Consider the following 24,389-nt stretch of genomic DNA (forward strand, 5'->3'; position numbering starts at 1 on the left):
CCTGCACAGTAAGCTAGCACTAAATGTGAGTAAGGGAGGCAGAGCCAAGTCTTTATACTGCACTTGTTCCCCAAGGGAACCCAAATCCTTTCATGTACATAGAGAAATCACTTTGCTCACCTTCAGGGTGGAATGCAACAGATATGTGTCAGTGCACAGCAACACTACGTAACTGTTGAGGCCAAAAAGTGAAGTAGAATATCTTATACAATAGGAACCTACACTGGGAATTTAGGTATGTAGAACGTAGTTGCATAAATTGGACATTGGCCATAACTCTGGGGGCTAAGAAACCTACTCTTGCAAGAAGTGCCAAGGGTTTTTTTTGTGGCCACAGTGGACAGGATGTTTGTTTTCCATCTCCTCTGAATGACAGCATGTCCAAAGGCAGAGTTTTCTCCTAACACCAGGCTTGGGCTTTTGTTTAGGACTGATTCAGAGGAAAGGGTGCCACTTAATGAGTCAGAAAACCATTTCCTTCAGTACTTGGTTTTTTCTTGGAGTCCTCCCAACCCAGTACTGAGCCACCCTGCTTAAACAGTGAAATCTAACAGGATTGCAGCACAAGATGAGTAGTTACAGGTACTGCACTGGGGCTCTTTCCTCATCTATGAGTTCTATATCACTTAGGCCCTGATCCAGCACACAGTTACACACATCCTGAACTACACATGTGAGTAGTCTCACTGAAGTCAATGGGATTACTCGTATCTTTAAGGCTTTGCAGGATCAGCACCTTTAGTCTGTAAGTGTAATTGCTTGGATGAGCACAGTGAATCTATTTAACAAGGTTGTACCCAATTTGGCATCAGAACATGCTGCTGCCTCAGTTTCCCTTTCTTGGTCTTCCCAATAATTGTACCCAGCTCTCATATGAGAGAAATAACATTGTTGGGGGAACTGGTTTATGAAAACATCACAACAGTTCAAATGTTTAAGTTTACCTTAAAGCAAAGCAAATCTTTCCCCAGCTCTCTTCAGCCCCTTTTCAGGCTCCCCAAATCCAGCTCCTAATCACCTTTGTCCAGCTTGTCCTCGTCCGTCCCTCCACAAGCACAAGTTGATGCCACAACATTCTATTCTGTTGCAAGCACTTTCTTTCATTTCTGGCCAAAGAGTTTTGTCATGGGATCATCTCCTAATACCTGGTGTTTTCTCAAATATAATTTCTCTTTAGACTGTTGCTCCTCTTATGGTTCCTGATCCTGCCCAGCCTATCCTATGGAGAGCTTCCTGCCCGCAACTGGAGGTTACTCTAGCCAGACCTTTGTATCTGGCTCATGTGGAGAGCCCCTTCCTCAATCCTCTCAAACCCGGAATTTCCCCTAGAGGCACCTTCCTTGAAGCCTCTCCCTTTCTCCCTACTGGATCAGGCACCCCATAGCTGCTGTCAAGTGATCTTGGTTACCTGACCCAGCTGCCCTGCTCAGCTCCATGTGTGCTGGATAATTAGGCACAACACCCTAAAAAGACCAGCCCTACCTGTGAAAGTCTACCTTTAAAAATTCTTCTTACTTTTGGTGGTGTTTTGTGCAGTAGCTGCTTTTCAAACTGAAATCACCTTGTCCTGTGTTGTTTAAACAAAGAAATAAAACTCTGAAGTCAGTGACTTTGCTATTTTAATAAATAGCTAATTTTTCAAGGGCCAAGCATATTATATATATAAAATATACTTGGAAGAAGCAGTCTGGGTAAGGATAGTGAATTTCTCTTGTTTAACTATTCACTCTCCCACTAGAGGCCATTTAGGCCAAGTTTGAGCCTGAGCAACTTTATATTGCTGAGTTGCAGTAACCCCTTGAAAATAGGGGTTTATAATGGAAACTCTGACAAACCCATAGCTAGAGCTGCGCTAGCAGCTGTTTCTGTAATGAAAGGTCTGTGCACAGCAGGGATCAGAGAGTGAACAGCATAACAAGCTTTGTAACTTGCAAATATTAGAAATTATTGTGAGCAGTCCCCATGTTGGTGTCACCTAAGATTAGAGCAATCATGTGTCTGTGCAGCACACATACATGAATTAATATGACGGGGTATGTTACCAGCTGTTAAATGGAACATATTGCCCTGTTTATTTGGATTCGCAAATAAATGGAAGGGGGGGGGAAGTTACTCAGCTCTTCAGATAACGATTGCAACAACAGGCGTTTGGAGATATTAAATGGATATGGTGGAATTCAAAGGCACAGGAGGATTCAGCAGACAGCTAACTAGTCCATCAGTACATTAATACGGCAACCAGCCTGAACTGAAAACCAACCTTTACCATAAAAACAGGATACTGAGTAGGAGGTTCTGCCTCCCAGAGAACATTAGGCTGGTCAATTCTGCGCATTCATCCAACTTGCAATTTTCAGCATGCACACAAATGTAAATGCAGGGCTCTCTGCTATCCCAGAAAGCTTTGCTACTCGCCCCATCAATAGTATAGCTACAATTCTCTGTATAGCCTCTCACAGTGACGTGATACAAACTGCAAATGCTGTGGGTGAGAATTAGGGTGACCAGATAGCAAGTGCGAAAAATCAGGACACTTTCTTTTTGGGGAGTGGAGTGGGTAATAGTTGCCTATATAACACAAAGCCCCTAATATTGGGACATCTGGTCACCTTAGCAAGAGCTGAATCCCGCTGTCATTTAGATTTGGCAACCCTATGGGGGCTAACCTGGTGTAAAAGAGCAGAAGTTTGACCCACTAGGACAGATTCCCTACCCTATTCCGGTCCCTTTGTGCTGCTCAGGCTCAGATGTGCAGAGGGAGTGAAGACTGGCTGCAGATCCCTTCATGGCAATTCCCCTTCATGGAGGCATCCTTGGCAGGCCTAAAACTGGAAAAGCTGACTCCATCTCTCTCCCTGTGGTGGGGAAGGGAATGGAGTAGCCGGAATGCAATGCATTCTGGCTATCCCCAGCTGGCAGATGGTCCTCTGCTGACTATTGCCAGCTGGCACAGGTCAGAGCATGTCATGGGGGTCTGGGCCTGGGGTCAGGCAGAGAATTAGGGAGTTATAATCAGCTTCTTGACAGCTCTCCCTTCACCCAGCAGAAGAAGAGAATCTGGCCCACAATCATTAAATAGCTGAATTCTAAAATGGAATAATTAAAAAAAGATAGAGTTAACTTACATATTCACCAAAAAAGGAGGTTTTATGAGATTTGTTAAAAAAATTTCCTGTCGGAGCTCATTAACTGAAGATCAGAATAATTAGATCATCAGTTCCTGAGGATGTGCTTGACAATGCTGTGGAGATCCCAGGCAGCCAGCTGCATGCTATGAGGCTCTCTGGGATTTCATAGGCAGGATACAAATGAATGTACATATACTTGTTCCCAACTGTCTTCCTTTGTACGATCCACGTTCTGTCAATCTGGTATGCCCAAATTCCTTTAGAGTGACTAATAACAATATGATATAATTAAAGCTCTGCCATGTTACCTACCCATTTATTCGCTGCACCCAGAAAAAAAGTCAGCAGTGTTGCATTCATCTTGCTCACTGTTTTGAGAAAAAGTGACACTGAAACCATTACAGTCATGCATCAATACTCAGGGGACTGATATGTGTAACTGTCAGCAGAGTTAAAGGAAATTATCCTTGTAGATCTCCCAGGCAGTGATGGGGAAACAAAGCCCTGTTACTATATCAATGTAATTCTGGTATCACTGGCATGTTATTTTCAGGGTGGATTTAACTTGAAGGTATATGGGTTCAGCATTGTTTGCTGGAACCTCCTTTCTGGCCTCCCCAACCCTCATATTACTTCCTTCAGTTCATCCAAAATTACCATTCTTGCCTGTCAATCTGCTTCTGTCACTCCCCACTTTGAGCCTCTCACTGGTTTCTCCCTAGCCACTGCACTGAGCTTTAATTTCTCAGCCTTGCCATCAGGTCAGCTCCATCTGACCCTGCTTCTTAGATCTTCTTTCTACCCTAGAGGTACCATAGTGATCCTACTCTTGGATCACAGCTCTTTAGTGCAACGCAGGTCAGGACCAGACATGACAAACCCTTGAAAAAAATACAACAATCAAGCTTGTTTTTCGCTTAATTGGCTTGTATGTTGCTTGTTGGGTAGTTTTTGGCTTGTGGCTTGGTGCTTGTTGTAGGTTGTTGCTTCTTTTTTTTTTGATCGGCTCCCGGCAAGCAGGGGCAAAGGGCGGGGAGAGAGTCAGGGGTGCACAGCAGGCCCACCACAATCCCAGACTACACATTGGGGGGATCTAGTCACATAGAGTGCTGGGGTTTTTAGGGATTGGCTTGTTTTGGCCTTGTTTTGAAACAGGATTAGTTTGATATGTGGCTTATTGTGAAAGTCGGGGTGCTTATTTACCGTGTCAAAGTTGGCACCTGTTGTCAGGACGCCTTTATCTTTCAAGGACTATCGCTCTTTTAGTGCCTCACTCAGTACCGCAGTGCCCCCATCTAGAACATTCCTTTTCAGTTCCTTTCTGACCAGGTTCGTGTAACTTCCCAGTCAGAACGGCAGCCATCACTGCCATTCCTATGGACTCTGGGTCAGTTGGCAACAGGATTTCTGAATCTTTTTTATTGACTTTTCCCTTCATCTCTCATTCCTCATGCCCCTGACAAGTCCTTGCAATACGAATGTCTCCTTCAGTGCTTTTAACTTTGGAGCCAAAACTGTATTTCAACTGTCAGTGCCTCTTTGAGGTAAAGAGTGTTTTTTTCGGCTGCCATCACAGGGGCCAACTTTCTCATTTCCCTGGAGGTGCTTGATGCCCGTGCCATCCCAGACCCCGCCCCCAGTCCACCCCATCTGCCCGTTCCTGTCCTACCTCTTCCTGCGCCATTCCAACCCCGAGCATGCCTTGCCCTTGCTCTGCCCCCCCCCACCAGCACCTCCTGCCCGTCACTGAACAGCTGATCTATGGCGGGTGGGAGGTGCTTGGAGGGAGTGAGAGGAGCTAATCAGCAGGGCCCACTGGTGGGTGCTAAGCACCCACTATTTTTTTTCCGTGGGTGCTCCAGCCTGGAGCATCCATGAAGTCGGTGCCAATAGCTGCCATGATTCAGTTGTAAGGATTTCAGCCACTGGCCTAATTTCCTTCAGGTAATGTTCCTTCAACATGCAGTATGGCTCATAGTTTCAAAGAGTTTAAGGACATAAGGGACCATAAGATCATCCAGTCTTACTCTCCTGTATGTCACAGGCCATTGCTTTTCACCCAGATGCCTCTATATTAAGGCTAGAGACTTTATTTAGACTAAAACATTTCAGTTCTCAGGAAACTAATTTGTGTGCCACATGGAGAGAGGAAGGGAGTGCAGGGGACTGGAATAGATGACCTCTCGAGGTCCCTTCCAGTTCTATGATTCTATGAAGGTGCCACCAATGCCCTGGACCCCTGCAGTGGCAAGGAACTGATTAGGACAGGTAAACCCAGGTAACCCCAACAGGCAAACTATGCCTGATGCTGCAGAGGAAGGGGGAAAACCCCAAGGCCACTGCCTATCTGACGTGGGGAAAAATTCCTTCCAAACCCCAAATCTGGTGATCACTTAGACCCTGAGCATCTGAGCAGGACACACCAGCTATGCACCAAGAAAAGGAACTCTCTTACCACCTCAGGGCACCAGTCTACAGGTCCAGTGTCCCCTCTCCAACTGTGGAGAATCCCCGGTGCTTTAGAGAGAGGTGGTCACCCCATCCCCAAACTCATGCCAATTGTGCATGGGGGTGGAGGGAACTCCTTCCAGTCAACAGCCCTGATGCTTTACAGGTGTTGTTGGCTTCTCTATTTGCCATACTTCGATGGAGCTACCATCAGGGTGCAGATGCAGTCTGCTTGACTCAAGCCAGCTATGTTTGGTGTGACAAATCTGGCAGAGTTATGACTAGCTCAGTAGAGGAACAAACAATGGGGTTGAGGGTATAAATACAGATAGAACACAGACAAACCAGAGGTCTGGGATATGGCAATGATATGAGGTGAATGCTATCTCAAATTGGTATCTTTATCAACCAAAATTGCTACAGGGTGGGAAACCACCCTCTTTTCTCCCATATACAACTATCTCACCTCTTAATAAGGTTGGGAGCCTACATCAATATTCTTAATAGTGACTACAGTGTTCCTAACAGGATTTTTAAAAAGGAATTACATCTACTAGAAGAATACAGTGTTGACCAGTGTCTGATTCTGGGACCCAGAACTCTTAAATTCTAATCCTAGCTCTGACATTAATTCTATGAATAACTTTGGGCAAGTCATTTGAGTTCAAATTTTAGGCACCAATAATCAATGACCGATTTTAAACTTTTATTCTTAAACTCTCAGCAACTCTGTCTACACATCTGAAAAATGAAGATTACACAGACTTAATGTATAGTGGTGTTCATAGTGATAAAATACTTGAAGATGTAAATAACTGTAAAAGTGCTAAATATATTATTATGAGTAGACACACTAGACATTGAATTCTGCATTTTCCATGAGTATGGGATAATTACATTCACCCTGAAGGAGCAGTGCTAGGTCACCTCTAAAATATGGAATCAAATGACATTCACTACCTACATATGGAATATTCCATTTATTTTTCCTTAGGCAAAATCTTTTCTCATGCTCAGTACTTTAACTCCATATTTCATTGTCTGACTTCTTCACAGCAGGCTCTGCAGGTTGCCAGAGAAATCTGAGTGAAATGATTAAATTCATTTTTTGGCTATTTGAAATCTTGGTGAACTTCCAGCTGCCAATATGCCTGCCTCACTTAGGCATAGGTATGAACAGTAGATTTTTAAAAGTACTTTTTAAGGTACTATTTAAAGTTTTAATTTTATGTGCATTCATATTTTTAAAAATATATATTTACAATGCAAAACAAATTACCATATATGCAAAACACATCACAATGACAAGCAAGATTAAATATCGCCTACTAATTCAGGAATGCCAAAACTGCTAGAATAAAGGATCCATTACAGTTTCCATTCTATACTAAAATGACTACACAAAGTACAAGGCTGTGGAGAATGAAGCCCTTGGTGTCTCACATTTTAGAACATCTTCTGTAATTATATATTCTAACTGGTGACTATGATGGCTTGGACCCTCCCTTCTGGGATGCCACCTGATGTACTGGGGTTTCACAGAGCCTCTCCTGTTCCACCAGCCTGGATTCCCTCAGCCTTTTGGTTTTGCTGAATTAGGCTCTGTGGCTTCTGGCAGCATACACACACACACACACGCGCACACACATACACACACAGAGGTAGGACCACACCCAGCTGCAGACACAGACTGAAGCCAGCTCTGTGTGAGAGGATTCACCCGGCACTCATGTGCACACCCCCTTTGGGGAATAAACCCAAAATAATACTGTCTTGCACTGTGTAGAAAGATCTGCACAGCACAAACTCATAAAAATTTACCCTCTCCCTCAGTGTGAAGAGAAATATGCACAACTTCTTGTCCCCCCACTTAGAAATTGCACCAACTGCATTTAATAATAAACAAAACAAATGTATGAACTATAAAAGTGATTATAAGGGACAGCAAACAGAACAAAGCAGATTACTGAGCAAATAAAACAAAACATGCATACTAAGCTTAAGATCTTAAAGAGACTGGTTTCAAGAAGTAATTTATCAACCTAAATGTTATTTTAGGCAAGTTGCAGAATTTCTGTAGCTTGGAGTTCCAGTTATTTCTTCTTACAGACTAGACCCATCTCAATCTGCACTCACCCCTGCCTTTCCTGTCAGGTTGGTTCCTTTGTCCCTTCAGATACTTTCAGCAGTTCTTTTTCTTGGGTAGGCAATGGAGGAGAGCCCAGATTAACCCCCTCCCCGACCTTAAAATGATTTAACTAAGGTGGGAAGCCTTTGTTTGATCCCCAGCCTCCTTCAGAGGAAAAGTACTAGCAGTGTCCAAGGTGGTATTTTGTGTCAGATGACCTTATCACCTAATCTGGTAGTGTGACACCTACATCCCAGGATGCCTCTCAGAAAGGAGAGAGAGTTGTATCTTTACAGTCTTATTACTTCTTCCTAATGGCCCATGAAGGCTGTAATGGCTGGTTGTCTGGTGGGGGTCTCCCAAATACACACACTGTTGTAATAGTCAATATTCCTAACTTTAGAATCAGAAATGATACACACATACAAATTGGATAACCACATTCAGTAAATTATAACCTTTCCAATGATACCTTACATGAGCCATCTTGCATAAAGCATATCTTAGTTATGTCATATTCATATCATAACCATATTTCTATGCAAATATGGGGTATAACATCACAGTGACATCTTGGTTGGTTATATCATTTTTGTCCACAATTTACTGTACTGATACAATTGATGGCAGCAAAATGGCTGTAAAATATAAAGATCAAGAGTGAATTCCTGGCTCAACTGAAATCAATGGCAAAACTCCCATTGATTTTATAGGGGCCAGGATTTCACCCCAGATTTTGATTTTATAGGGGCCTCTAATCCCATCAAGTGGTTCTGGTGATGTCACAGACCATCACAATTAAGTAAACTGTGAAAATTAACTGTAATAGTCTCGCAGTGCAGCCCAAGTATCTTCTCTCCCTCTAGATATGCCTGCTGCATACAGCATGAAGATATTAAAATATTTTTGATCTACTCAAACTAATAATTGCAAGAGGAAGATTAGCTAGGGTACCCTTAGGCACTGAATCATAAGCATTGCATTTTGAGGTAGTCTAGAAATAGCCATTCCAAAAGTGTGATGTTTCCCACTCACTGCTGTGATCAAACATGGATATAAACATTCCTCTTGAATCTGATCTTTATTTTACAGTATCATTATCAACCAGCCCAGCTAACGGATTCAATTTTTAAAGCTGGAAACATGCAAAAGGCATTTATGCATTTGTACGCATCTAGCTTACACATGTGAATACATAAATGTGCATGCACTCATGTATTTGCACAAGCACATGGCCAGTTAGTTTTCTAGTTTGGCAACAGCAGGCGCCAATACCTAATCTAAATGTTCTTGCATATACACCTTAGGCATATGCAAAATTTAGGCTCTGTTAACCTCTCTGATGGCTTTTAGTAATTTGAAAGTTCAATTATACTCATACAAATAAATCTTGGTTAGAAATGGGTCTGAATCAAAACGTGGAGCTAAACACTCCAGGACTCCCAGTTTGGCACAATCATGATAATTTTGAAACAGATTTCTGTTTTGGCTAGAACTGTTTGCTCATTTGTTTAATTTAAAAAAGCAGAAAAGAAAAAATCAAATGAGAAAATTTAAAACAAACTACAATACCTTCATCTCTCTCTTATGAAACATACAGTTTTTCGGATACAGTTGTGTACACGAGATGTAAATAATTGAACTCTATATTTTAGTTCCTAAGTGACTTCAAATTCTTGCCCCATTGGTGCCAGAATAAACTGATATTCTCTACCTAGCTGGACAGTCATTAACTAAACAGAAATAACTGGCAGATCACCCTTGCGGAAAATCGCTACAGAATTTAATAGGGATGAGACCATGAGGTTCTAAAGATGGGAGTGGAGTATAGAAATTATGGAAAAAACTTATTGAATTTAATAGAGATCGTTTTCATTCTATAGAATTCTGTACCAGGGTATAATTTCTATTATAAATATAGGTTGGTTTAAAAAAAATCTATAGAAAGGTTTTTGGAGAAACAAGTTGGTTGAGGTAATATCTTTTTTGGATCAACTTCTGCTGGTGAAAGAGACAAACTTTCAAGTTGCACAGAGTTCTTCCTCAGGTCTAATTCAAGTTATAATTTTCTATTAAATTCTACAAGACTTTTCCATGGGGGATTGTGGCAGGTTAACTACAGTATCTGCACGTAGAATTATGGCTCTTATGTGTGACAGACTGGGATGCACCAAGAACATTAACCAGGAAAGATTTACCATACTAACTTCCCCCTACTGTTACTCACACCTTCTTGTCAACTATTTGAAATGGGCCACCCTCATTACCACTACAAAAGTGATTTTTTCCCCCCTTGGTATTCTATTTTTAATTGAATTGTCTTGTTAGACTGACCCCCTCCACTTGGTAAGACAAATCCCATCTTTTCATCTACTATGTATATAGACCTGCTACTGTATTTTCCACTCCATGTAGCTGATGAAGTGGGTTCTAGCTCGCAAAAGCTTAAGCCCAAATAAATTTGTTAGTCTCTACAGTGCCTCCTTGTTTTTTTATTATTGGCAGTGTCACTTAGAGCAAATCCTTTCTCAATTTTTGATATTCTAACCACTGCACTCAAGCTGTGATCCAGCAAAGCACTTAAACATATGCCATTCAGCAAAGCCTACTCTTAAGTCCCATTCAGGTCAATGGAACTTTAAGCATGTGCTTAAGATAAGTACACGTTTAAGTGCTTTGCTGAATCACGGTCTAAAGGCCTGCTCCAAAGCTCTCTGAAATCAATGCTAGACTTTCCATTGACTTCAATGTGCTGTGGATCAGGCCCTGAAAAAAAATATAGCTCACATGTATTAGGAGGTAAGCAGTGGGCTGTTTAGGATAGTTATCTTTCCTAGTTTGCAGAAGAGCAACTACGCCATACAAGTCAGAGTTAAGAGAGGCATCTGAGTAAAGCAAGGGTCGTGTCTGGGGGACTTCAATGAAACTACACTGATTTGCACCAACTAAAGGTCTGGCCCTTAGTTTCCATTCCACAGACCAGTCAATATACCATCATTCTTACATAATAAATTCACTTAAGATATGAATTATACGAAGGACGTGGATACTGTGTATTTTAAAAATAAATTAACCAAGCCCCAGGAGCCAGCAGCATTTCTCAACAACCTGCATTATAGGAATTAATACCAGTATTTAACTGAAATAGCGTTAACTGATTATGCTGAATACATAGATGTAGGAGAGAATGCCAGGAAAGCAATTAATGTTTGTAGGGAATGCTAAGGTGAAAGGTGTTACAGAGAAGTTTGTGCTATTGTATGTGCCAGCAAAGTCCTGTCCTGTATAGAATCATAGAAATGTAGGGCTGGAAGGGACCTCAAGAGGTCATCTAGTCCATCCTTCCCAGCACGGGGGCAGGATTAAGTACACCTATCTGTGTATCAGTAAAGCAGAGGATAACACACACCAATTCTTCTTACAAACAGGAAGTTAATCAAAAGTTTTGTATATCAGGAAGTCTTTATATGGAAATGTTAAAAGAGCCTTGTATGTAGAACAAGAGAAGAGAAACTCCATGCCATAGAGGATTTCAAGATTTCAAAATCTGTCTTTGTTCCGATTCAGAACATAACCCCAAAATTTCAAAACGCTCAGCCAAAGAAAATTCAGATTTTTTTGCTTGATCAAAATGTTTCCATTTTGACTTTTTTATTTTGTACTGTAATCTATAATATAAACCAAAATATAGAAAAATTGAAATGAAAAGTAGTTTCAAAAGGAAAAAATGGAATGTTTCATTCTGAAAATGTCAAAGTAGAACATGCTGATACTGTTGGAACTTTTCCCTCTTGTTTTTCTGAAACAAAACTTTTGCTAAATCAACATGATTTTGTGAAGCATTTTGATTTCAATGGGACTGCATTTTCCAATGAAAAACTCTTCCACAGATGTTTTTTCTGACTAGCTCTACATGTGAGATTGCTGAGTTTTGAAACTGCAGTGTTGTATTGCCAAATGGACTGTTAATGTTTCTTCCAGCAGCTTACTTGCATACTGCAGTACAATTGGTTCAAAGTAGCCCTTAACCACAATGGTGTTCATTCGGTTAGTCAGAGAAATGATGAAGCATATAGATATTTAGCTAGAATATCTTAAATTATTACAAACCTAGAGATGGACCTGAGGCACAGAGTTCAGACTGAAATTTCCACAAAGTGTGGAAATAAAGCCCTTCTGGAATAACATGCTTTCTGTTGTGGGTAGTTCAGTGTATGGGCTAGGCTCAGTCCAGGCTTATGCTGGGTTAGTACACAGGACTGCAGGCAATGGAAAGTCGACCTGCAAACTTTGAAACATGGGCAGTGCTAGATGGCCAGGGGAGGTGCTAATTCAGTGCATCCCCTCAGCAGCCTTTGCTGGCAGGAAACCTCTGGCAAAATTCCAGTGATGGAAACACCTGCATTGTCCTGGGATTGCATCCTCCCTAGGAAGTAGTGGATAAGGCTGGCATAGTGAGATGCAATTTATGCAGTCAAAGATGAGATGAAGAATTATTAGCTTTTGCTGCTATGTGGGTATAAGAGGTAGTGAATAATCCATCTTGACTATTAGGCACACACAACACATGCGTGGGTAGGTATTAGCATTGAATCATAGGGTTGGAAGGGACCTCAGGAGGTCATCTAGTCCAACCCCCTGCTCAAAGCAGGACCAATCCCCAAACAGAATTTTACCCCAGTTCCCTAAATGGCCCACTCAAGGTTTGAACTCACAACCCTGGGTTTAGCAAGCCAATGCTTAAACCACTGAGTTATCCCTAGCTGTATATGGACCTTGATAGCCAAGGGCTGCAAGAGAAACTGCAAATATGTACACAGTAAAGCTTCATCTATTTACAAATCTTAAAATCAACAATGACTTTGGATTAATGGGCTATCACTTTCCCCCAGACCACAGCCCCCTAAGATCCTGCATTTCAGGAGAGACAAAATCCTGCCACAGTAGCACAAGCTGCCATTTTTTATTCACACCTTAGATTGCATGAATCCTGGTAGACATTTTAATATGTTGAAGACCATATTGAAATTGAAAAGCATATTGGAGCATTGCATGTAGCTAGAAGCATGGCCTAAGGGAGAATATCTCTTGTTGAGGGGGGATGGCACTCATATCCTAGTGATCACAAGGCTTGTTTACTGTAATTCACTTTCTGCTTGGCTTCTCCACTGCTTGCAGCTAGTTCAGAATGCAGCAGATATTTGATTCAGTGTGGGACATCCACAAATGAAAGCACCCCAAATCAAAGAATCATAGAATCATACTGGAAGGGACCTCAAGAGGTATTCTAATCTAGCCCCCTGCAGTCAAGGCAGGACTAAGTATCATCTAGACCATTCCTGACAGGTGTTTGTCTAACCTGCTCTTAAAAATCTCCAATGATGGAAATTCTGCAACCTCCCTACACAATTTATTCCAGTGTTTAACCACTCTGACAGTTAGGAAGTTTTCCCTAATGGCGAACCTAAACCTCCCTTGCTGCAATTTACGCCCATTGCTTCTTGTCCTATCCTCAGAGATTACCAAGAACAATTTACCTCCCTCCTCCTTGTAACCACCTTTTAGGTACTTGAAAACTGTTATCATGTTCCCTCTCAGTCTTCTCTTCTCCAGACTAAACAAACCCATTTTTTTCAATCTTCCCTCATAGGTCATGTTTTCCAGACCTTTAAAAATTTTTGTTGCTCTTCTCTGGACTTTCTTCAATTTGTCCACATCTTTCCTGACATGTGGCACCCAGAACTGGAGACAAGTTGAGGCCTAACCAGCACAGAGTAGAGCGGAAGAATTACTTCATGTATCTTGCTTGCAACACTCCTGCTAATATAGCCCAGAAGGATGTTTGGTTTTTTTGCAAGAGTGTTACGCTGTTGACTCATATTTTGCTTCTGACCCCCAGATCCCTTTCTGCAGTACTCTGTCCTAGGCAGTCGTTTCTCATTTTGTAACTGATTGTTCCTTCCTAAGTGGAGTACTTTGCATTTGTCTTTATTGAATTTAATCCTATTTACTTCAGACCATTTCTCCAGATCATTTTGAATTTTAATCCTATGCTCCAGAGCACTTGCAACTGCTCCCAGTTTGGTATCAGTGGCCTCTAAATACATTTTATTAGGGTCATTACAGTTAGCAGCAGGGCTACTAAGGAAACCTGAAACAGGGCCAGACATGCCCAGCACTAAAGAAAGAAAAATACATTTCAAAAGAGAAAGCTGAAGAGAGTCCAGCTGCTTCATTTCATGGCAGCAGTGAGTGCTGAAGGGGCCAGCAGGAAACATAAGAACAAAACCTATTTGCTTTTGGTATGTTGGGGTAGGCTTTCTTTTACTTAAACTTGAGAACACTGACCTCTGAGGATATTAATTGGTCTCTCTTGATTAGGGAGCCAGAGGTCAAACAGTGCCCCTAGCACCACAGAAGCGTGCAAGCAAGCTAAGGTTAAATCATTTTTGTTTTTCACTTTCTGCAGGTTAACATGTGTTTTTCCCATAAATAGCATCAACTCATTCTGCCATGAGCAGAATGATGTGCCAGGCAAATCAGAAGTGGTCTCTCAAAACAACTGCTCCCGGGTCACTGCACACCCCCAAGCAAGGCAGCTTTGTAGCTTCCATTGTCATTTGGGAGGCTGTTCTCTCTGGGCCTGAACCTGCCAGGAGTTGAGACACTCCGAAGGGTTCCTAAACATTCCCCATTCTTGTTGACTCCCCAGAACCTCTTGGATGTGCTCAACATATTGCAAGACCAAACCCTGTGTCAGTAAGTATGCATGGGCCTCTCTCCTCCACCTCTACTGCATCACTGACTTCTCTGCCTCTACCTCTCTCTCTCTCTCTTCCCTTAGGGAAACTGTGCTTCCAGTTCAGGAACTGGCCACGAGCAAACCAAGGGAAGGTTTTTAACTGGGTTTGGTACTAATCTACTTCAATTTGACTGTTTTCACATCATAGCTGATCAAAGCCAGAATGTATTAATCAAACCAAGCTCTCCAGCTCCACGATACAGCCACTTCCCTTGCTTCACAGAGGAGAGATGAAGTTTGAATAGGCAACATTGGCTGTATGGGCCCAAGCACTCCCTAAACATACAGTCATGGAATGACATATGTATTCACCTGTGTGCTCACTGATGCTTTTGCATTAAGAGTCACTGTCAGCTTCTTCTATGAGTACCATCCCTTCCCTGCCAGAAAACCCCTGCCATCTTCCAATGAGTGGCACAGGGTGGATGCGGATGTAGAGGAGGAGATGCCTTGACAACTTTTTACAGTCAAACAAAAGAAATCTAAGCCTCCCCTCCAAATAGTAAAGCAAAGACTGGAAACAAATTGTCTGCCAAGAAAGCAGTTTATACTAACTCATCAGCTCTGCCCAGACACAAATACCAGCTAGAGCCTTGCAACCAAACAAAAAATGGTTTCTGTGAATAAACATTTATTTGGCATGAAGTCTGACAAATCCTTCTATAATCTGTGCAAGGTTCCAAACAAAGGAGTAGGGCCTCAGCCTGTGTTAAACAGTGCCAGTATAACCATCATCCTCATTGACTGGGGACAGCCATTTCTACTCTTTGGATGTGTCTTTGTTCACTCCCTCACACGGTCCCTCAGGATCACTGCATCTGTCTTAGAACACACAGACTAGCTTGCACTAGCCAATAGCATTTAAATCACTCATGTGACATTCCCTGAGTCGAGACATGCAAACACCTTCAACATCAACCAGATAGATTTCTCCATACTATGTGCTGACTGTATTCTTGGTGACTGAATAGGTACAATAATTAATAAAGGCTGTGAGTCAAATCCCCAGCTGGTGTAAACTGGCACTGTTCCATTGAAGTCAATGGAGCTAGGTGGAATTGGATCAAATGAGCATTCAGCTATAAATATTAATTTTGTTTAGCACCTTTTATTTTATAGGCTCCCAAAATAAGCTTTACACTTACTTCTAAAGGGATTACTTCATCCACCATAGCAAAGGAGGAAGAATGCAATAGCTGTTTAACAGGGCAGCCAACACAACAGAATACCTTGGGACAGGAATTGAAGATAAATAGTCCTATCAGGGAGGGAATTTTGCTCCAGTCTGCCCAATTGCAGTGGAAGAAATACAGCTCCTTCTTGAAGAGAAATGGTGTTTTACTGGGGAAAAAAGGGAAAATATAAAAATTACCTTTAAATTTGCAATTGGTGACAGTGGTTAGGTTTGTGATACCCTGAGATCACACTATTGCAAAGGGTCTGAAAGAGACCAATGGCTCTTCAGGGTAGAGACTGCGCCTTCTTTCTTTGGAAAGTGCCTGGCATATTGTTGGGGCTATTGAAGATAAATATTAATAAAATAAAGGGATAAGATGAACATGTGTTTGTTCAATAGTTTTTATTAAAATTAACACGGCTGCCAGTGAGTTCTGTGCCCAGTTGCTCGACAGCAAAAGGGAAGAAATTAGCACATTTTGAAAATGCGAGTTGTTAATGGCTAAAGTGGCATTCAAACGCACCACTAACCTGAGAGGTAACGGATGTTAAGATGTCATATGAGAGAGGGTTCTTTGCAGCCCACTTGGATTTCATTGTAGATTACAAAATAAATGCAACATTAGTTTCTGTAAGGAAGTTTTTCTTTCCTTTGTAATTTATTCTTCGTTCTCCAGTAAGGCAGAGCTATTTTTGAAGGAGCCCTTCTTACGTCCCTAAAATACCCTTTGACTCACAGAGTTAAGGGTGTGAGTGGGAGATTGTCAGATGTTCGGTAACCAATACATTGAATTAAATGCAGCTTGCTTTGAAGCTCCTTCAGAGTTATCTGTGGTACTTATGTGACCCTCCCTTGCTGTGGTGCCTGAGCACCTCAGAATCTGTTAATGTATTCATCCCCCCAACACTCCAGTGAGGTAGAGAAGTGCCTACTCTTCCTATTTTACAGGTGAGAAATGAGACACAGGGTCAGATACAGAAAAGGACTTGGATGCCTAACTGACACTGTAGGTGCCTAAATTGCAGACTCAGGACCTCCTGGTTTTCAAAAAGCCTCCACTCAGCAGCCCCAGAATCTTGTAGGTGGCTAAACTGATTCAGCACCTACATTTTTGCAGTCAAAATTTCCTATGTTTCTGCCTCTGAGCACCTACACTGCGGCCCCACATCAGACTTCCCGACACCTGCACCCCAGAGAAATGCACAAACTAGGGGAAGATAAACATTCTTCCACCTAGCTTGCCTATAGGGCCCGATCCAGTTAGCGTGCTTAGACCTCCCTTGCTGGATTGGCCCCCTACAGAGAAGCTTGCATAAAACAGTGGAGGAGGAGAACATCTAGCCAGTGGTTAGGGCATTAACCTGGAATGCAGGAGACCCGTGATTCAAGTCCCTCTCTCCAGCTGAAGGGGAAAAGGGATTTGCACAGGGAGCTGCCACTTCAGAGGTAAGTGCCCCAGCCACTGGGCTATGGATTGTTCTGAGATGGGGCTCCTTCAGTCTCTCCCGCTGAAGCTGTTCCACTGCAGATTAACTAATGAAAGGATCGTTGCGGCAGAGAGAACACAAGCAGGAGCTTGACTTGCCCTAAGAGGTGGGAGACCCAGGAGCCAGCCCTCCTGCTACAATGACTTTTTAAAATTAGCTATGCACAAGGAACAGCTTCAGCAGGAGAGAGTGAGGGAGCCCCACATCAGACTATCCTGTGGCTTAGTAGATAGGTTCTCACCAGAGAGGGAATAAATCCCTTCTCCCCCTCAGGTGGAAAGGGGCTTGAACTGGCAGTCTCCCATGACCTGGGTGTGTAACTAAATATTGCTCCAAATGTTACAATGGGAGGGAATGCCGCCGCTGCTGGCTTCTTGCTAAAATGACCACGAGAGGGTTTGCAGCTGAAAATCCCACACAGAAGATGCCTCTCTGCAGCCTGGACTGAGGTGCTGGTCTCCAAGAAAGGGGTGGGGGTGGGCATGGCACTTCCCCCCTCAGCTTGGCTTCTCCCATTGGCTAGCTAAGGCGAGGCTCTACCTACAGTGTTGACTTTTGTGAATCCCAGTCTAAGGTGCATATTTCTTTCCGTTCATTGTATTAGGAGCCCAGTCGCCAAACTCAGGCTTTGCGAATCTCAGTGATTTTCCAGGAGCCTAAGTTTCTTTGTGAATCTAGCCCTAAGTGACTTGCCCAAAGTCACACAGGAAGACTGCGGCAGAGCAGGGAATTGGTCTCCCAACTTCCAGACTACTGTCCTAATCCCTGGATCATCCTTCCTCTCCAGTCAGATGCAACTGTAATTTCCTGTCTGCTCTGTATAGATGTTTGAGAACTCAGAATGAGGCATTTTGTAAGAGTACTTCTCATTGTGCAACTGTTGGGCTGTTCACTGGTAGGACACTTTTGGTGATTTCTTAGATCTATGGTAAGATTCCTAACTCCCAATGGAAGTAAATAGGATTTAGGCACCCAGCTGCCATGTGTGCCTTTGCAAATCCCTCCCCTATAGGTTCTGAAGCACTCTGGAATTTTTCAGTAAGAAAGACAGACTATAAATTAACAAAACCCACAGTGCTCTTCCTGACAGAAGCTGTCTTTCTTTCCATGTCTCCCAGATTGGGTCAGAGTGCTGGAGAGCAATCTAAATCTGTATTTTTGTCTCTTTTGAAATGCCTTAATTGCTCCAACTGCCACTTTCCATGGACCTTCATGTCTTTATGGCAGAGCAGGGTGAGGGCTATACCGTTTATTGCACTGAATGCAGCAGTTATGATTGCCTGCCTTGTAGGCAGGTGGCATATGTGCACAGTCAGTGCAAGCAACTCATGGCCCTCAGAGACAGAGTCTTGAGACCAGAGTGGCTGAATTGGAAGAGCTAAGGAGACAGAAGTACATAGATGAGACTTTCAGGGACACAGCAGAGCGATCTCACCTCCAGTCTGACAGACTCCACTGTTGAGGAGGATGAAAATCTCAAGGAAGGAGAACATCAAACTGGAGCAGAAGGAAATAATTCCGTAGTTGGGACCCTCCTTCAAGATGGTGTCACAACATCCTCTTGCACTGAGGATACCCCAGTCATTAGGAAGAGACAGGTAATAGTAATGCGGGATTTGATTATTAGAAATATAGAAAGCTGGGTTTGTGATGACCAGGAAAACCACATGATGAATTGCCTGTGGACCTCCTGAGACATCTATATAGACTTATGTGCAATGCTGGGGAGAAGCTGGTGGTCATGTAGGTACCAATGACATAGGGAAAGGTAAGAGAGAGGTCCTGGGGGCCAAATTTAGGCTGTTAGGTAAAAGATTAAAGGCCTGGACCTCCATGGTAGCATTCTCCGAAATTCCTCCAGTTCTATATGCAGGGTCAGGTAGACAGGTAGAACTGCAGGGTCTCAATGCATGGATGAGACGATGGTGGTTGGAGGAGGGATTTATATTGACTAGGAAGTTAGGAGCCTTTTGGGAAAGGAGCAGCCTGTGCAGGAAAGATGGGCTCTACCTAAAGCGAAATGGAACCAGATTGCTGGTATGTAAAATTAAAAGAGTCCTTGAGGACTTTCCCTAAGGGCTGAGGGAAAGCCAGCAGGTGTGGAGGAGCACACAGTTCAGACAATCACATTAGGTAGGGGAGGATTTATTCAAGGGTATACGTTATCTACTCCACTAAACATATGCTTACATTTAAGTATGTAATTAAGTCCAGTTCAGTGGGAGTTAAATGCTTCAGTGCTTAAATGATCTGAATAGGCTGCTTTTCTGAACCGGAGTGGATATTTTTGTAGTATGGTACATCTGAGGATCTTCACTCCTTTGTACACGTTTGCTACAATGGAATCTACAGTACATGTATGGCTCTGTAAGTATCCTGCTCTATTTGACTTAAAAAAACTCCAACTAATATATTTACATACTTAACCTCTCAGAAAAAGGAGTCCTGGATAGAAACTAGCTGCCACATGGTGTGGTTGAAAAACCAAAGCGCTTAATTGTTATGATAGAACTGGATTCAGAAACAAAACACAGATGGCAGAAAGAGCCTGCCCAAATTTCCAAACATATCGCCTGTCCCTGCACTAAAGCACTGTTTATTTAAACTCTGCTGTCGTGCATACAGTAGATCATCAGACTTAGCTTTCAATTTCCCTTGCATTAGTCAGTTTAAATTAGACTCTGAGGGTATTTGTACACTGCAATTAAACACTCAGAGCTGGCCTGTGTCAGCTGACTTGGGTTCATGGGGCTCGGACTGTGGAGCTGTTTAATTACAGTGGAGACATTCAGCCATGGGCTGGAGCCCAGGCCGTGGGACCCTCCCTCCTTGAGGGGCTTCAGAACCCAGGCTCCAGCCTAAGCCTGAATGTCTATAATCACAATTAAATATCTCTGCAGCTCAAACCTCACAAGCCCGAATCAGCTGACACAGGGTCAAATTCTGCTCTCAGTTACAAGGGTGAGACTCCCATTAAAGTAAGTGGAGATTGCTTCTATGAAGCAGAAAGCAAAATTTGGCCAAAGGTTAAAAAAATAATAATGGTGGGTGCGATCATTTGTGAGTGCAAAATATGCGTGCAAGAGCACAAGCAGATAACTGTGCATACAAAGTATACAGCTGCACGTGTAGCTGCTTATTTGCACATATAGGTCCTGATCCAGAAAAATGCTCAATCATGTACTTAACTTTAAGCAAGAGAATGGGACTGCTCTTATGCTTGAAATTAAACATGTGTTTAAGCGCTTTGCTGGATTGGGGCCATTATGATTTTTTTTTTAACATGCACAATTTAGGAATCAACATTTGGTCATTTAATTTTAATATACTATATCTATGACAATTTTAAAAAATTCTTACTTAAGTCATTTAGGGCTATATTGCACAAGCTTTACTCTTTCAGGTACACACTTTATCACACACACAGTCCCATTAATTTAAAGGTGGCTACTTCAGTGTGCACGCGCTCATTAATGGAAGGGCTGCATGATCTAACTCATGAGGGCCCGATCCCAAGCTTGCTGAAGTCAGTCTCTGTTGACTTGATTGGGCTTTGCATCAGGAGGTCACTGAGCAATCAGCATAAGAAAGAATCTAGATGCTTTAGATCGAGATAATTCAATGATGTAACACACTGTCACTAATTGGCTACAAGTCCCACGCACCAGCACCCCTTCCAATGCATCTAAACAGAAGAATAATGGCAATAGGAGATAAACGATCAGAAATAAAATGATTCTGATAGGATAATTTAAAAAAAAAATTGACTTCCTGTTGTCTGGAATCCATCCAATTCCTTCCTCCACCAAGTACTACTATCATTATGAATCATCATTATAGTAATGTGCTGGGCCTTCAATGCAAGATCAGGGCCACATTTTGCTAAATACTGTTCAAAAACATAGTAAAAAAGACAGGCCTTGCACCAATAAAATTGCAATCAGGATAATGACAAGATGCAACAGGTGGATGATACAAGCCAACAAGGTGTGTGTGGGGGGAAGTAATTAACAGTAAAATTTGCTTCTTTTGCCCAATAAGCAGCAGTCTCAGCTCACCACCTGCCAAGTGGAGACAGATCATAAGTAGCACATAGTATCCAAGCAGTATCCACACCCTTAAATATTGGGGGAATTCTGGTCCAAACTGGAATTTTCCACCCAAACCTATAATGGATCAAAGAGAAATCCCAAATCTGAAGAGGCCTGAACTCTGAGAAAGTTCTGCTTTGGATCTGACTCCAGACTCAAACTCCTTGACTCAGGCCCCATCTTTACATCCAAGTCAGTGCAACTGCCTATTGCTATAATAATGGGGTCCTGTCTCCTCTCTCTCTGTCATCTCTATGCCATTCATTCCACATAGCAACATGGCTGCAGGAGCCTCTGTAAGCCCAGGAGAGCAAGTGCGCTTCCATGGGTCAGTTAACGAAAAGGCTCTTTGCCCTCCAATCATGCCACCTCCATAGTGCCCCTGATGTTCACTAATCTCAAAACCAAAGCATTGAATCCACTCCTGATTCTTAGATAGCTGGCATCACAGTGAGATGATCTGCTTAGTAACAAAGCATGACTTTCTGGTTAGACATATTAAATGTAGCGCAATAGGGATGTGATATAAGAAAAAGAAAACAGTGACTCAGAGAATATTATAAGTTGATTGGGTTCTGTTTATGATAACAGTAATTGGGATCATTAGTAACAGATGGAGGCTAACTGTTGATATATCGAAAGTCATTTGATCCTGTTGAGTGCCAGGTGAATAATTATTCACATTTGTAATTTGTTTTATCTACAGAACAAGAACCATAAAGAAATGCCCTCTGCAATGGTCCTGGCACAAAGCCTGCATGTATAGTGCAATGGGACACATCTGTTGCTATGAGCTGGCTGTGAAGTCTGTTAGCTTGTGCAGATTAATTCACACAGTGCTTTGGAATGTTGGTGATGTGATACAGTGGTATGAGGGAAGCCTATATTGTTATAGGCTGAGATCTTAAAAGTTGACTAAAGGAGTTAGGTCCCAACTCCAAGATTCAATTAGAGCTGGACATTTAATCCCTTGGGCACATTTGAAAATCCCTAGTCATAGTGTCTGCAACACCAGAACCTTAGAATGATTGGTGGCAAAATCTTCTGTCCCAGGGAAATGCTGAAGAAGTCCTCAAAGGCCGTGAAACAGATTTGGTTCTGCTGTGCTTATGGGGCCCTGACTGCAGAAACCATGCAGAAGGGCTTCGACTCCTCTGCCTGCAGCATTGCTCTGCAGTAGCACCGTCAGGTGCTGTGGAAAGAGAGCTGGGGGCTGGCTGAACCATGGAAGTGGAGGAGGTTTTGCCAATTAATTCTTACTTCCATGAATCCACTGGCCAAAACACATCTTTAGTGGCCACATAGTGGGCTGCAGTCATGTTCCATACCTTCCACATCTGGACTAGGGTGGTGGTGGGAGAGAATTTCTTCCATCCCAATACCTCCAGAGGTCCCATGCTCAAAAACCACCTACTTTGGCTTTATCCATGAGACTAACCTTTGGCCCTGAGAGTGGAAGATTAGTATAGTACAGTAAGCAGAATGTTTGCTATGTGTGTGCACCAACTGTACGTGGTACCATATGCTGCTTTGATAGAATTATTTCCCAGAGACTCAACTGCAAGGCCCAGCTTCCTTGTCAGGTAGTCTCAGTCTCTATAGCCCTGTGTCTCCTAGGAAAATGGATGCCAGTTCTAGCCCCCCACTTCCATTTGTTACTGGGGTCCCTGTTCTCTGCCCCATTCAGTAAGAAAGTTCCTGTGTGTAAGATTTTTGACAGGTCCATTTTGCCTGAGCTGTGGGATATAAATGAATGCCTGGATAGGATGCTTTTTCCCCCTCCCACCTGCATGTACATTCCAAAATTATCGATATGATCTTAGCAGAATAACATGCTTTTAATGATTGGAAGAAGAAATGAGCTCCAGCCATTAAGTGCTAATTGAACAATTGCTGCTTTTTAGAGGACTGGTCTGACAACAAAATACTTGTCTTACTAGTTGCGGGGAGAGAGGGGGGGAGATCATGAAAACAATTACTCGAGTTAAAACTGTGTTCACTCATGCTAGACATTTGTTCAACTTCCATTACTAGTACCACACGGCTACAAGCTGTGTAGTTAGTAATATAGGAGCAGACATGTTTATCTTTGGGAACATAAGCCAAAAAGTTGATCACTTCTTTTTCTAAGAGAATTCCACATGGGAGATATACCCAGATAAATCCCATTAGCAATAATGATATTTTAACTACTCACATAATGCACTTCTAATAACAACAGCTAGGGTGTACAATACGTAACACTTTTCAAGCATGAACTAACTGATTCTCCCAACACCAGCGGCAAGTATGTAGGTCTCATACCCACCTTACAGGAGGGGAAGTAAGGGCTTGTTTCTGCCATTCAGCCACTAGCTCCCATTAGGGATGGTGGCTCCCGTGGACCAAAAGGGGAGCGCAGCCACTGCTAATCTCCTCCACAGCCAGTCAGATCTGCTGGCTGTGGTGTAGAAGGGAGATGGGGTCATGGCCAGGCTACACCCTTTCTCGTATTGGGATGGTTAGTGCCACCCATTAGCCTAGCATGAGAGGAAGGACTGCAGTTGTGGCTAGCCCCTTCATGGGGGTACAAGATGGTAGGTTTCCTTACAAATTCCCAGTCTCCACTGTCCTAAACTGGGGCCAGACATAATCTAGCCCAGACAGGTTAAGCATCTTGCCTGATGTCACAGACATCTTCATTTGCAGAGCCATGATTAGAAAGCAAGGTTTTCAGGCTGTAAGTCCTGTGCACAGATCTCTAGAGTACTCTTTTCTCCTTAAAGTGCAATCCTGCCTTGTTGTATTTGGCGTCTTGTGTTGATTTAAGATAGTCAGCATATACAGTATGTGTAATCAGGGTCAGAGCCAAGTATGCTGCGATTATAGCAATCTCCCTGTGTTGATAAATGGCAGTATTCCAGCAATGTTGTATGTAAATTGTTAAATACTATGTTATTTCTGCCCCTCTGAATTTATTTTTCATATATTCTATTTGGGTTTTGTCTTTCCACAATACCAGTTGCTAGCTCCCCCTTCTCCACTGCCACCTTTAATTAAAAAAAATAAATAAAAAAATTCAGCTCTGCTCCTTATTTGTTTTCATATCCCTGTCCTGTGCAGCAGTAGGAGATTCTGTATATGCACAA

The 24,389-nt window shown here is 42.6% G+C and overlaps 1 protein-coding gene across 3 annotated transcripts in view; it reads right to left on the minus strand.

Moving 5' to 3' along the window:
- The window catches only part of ASAP1 (ArfGAP with SH3 domain, ankyrin repeat and PH domain 1), a 376,577-nt gene that overhangs the window by 351,595 nt on the left and 593 nt on the right, over nt 1–24,389 (minus strand). The gene's annotated exons all lie outside the window — the stretch shown is intronic.

Source organism: Gopherus evgoodei, chromosome 2, assembly GCF_007399415.2.
Source record: "Gopherus evgoodei ecotype Sinaloan lineage chromosome 2, rGopEvg1_v1.p, whole genome shotgun sequence".
Classification (NCBI taxonomy): Eukaryota; Metazoa; Chordata; order Testudines; family Testudinidae; genus Gopherus; species Gopherus evgoodei.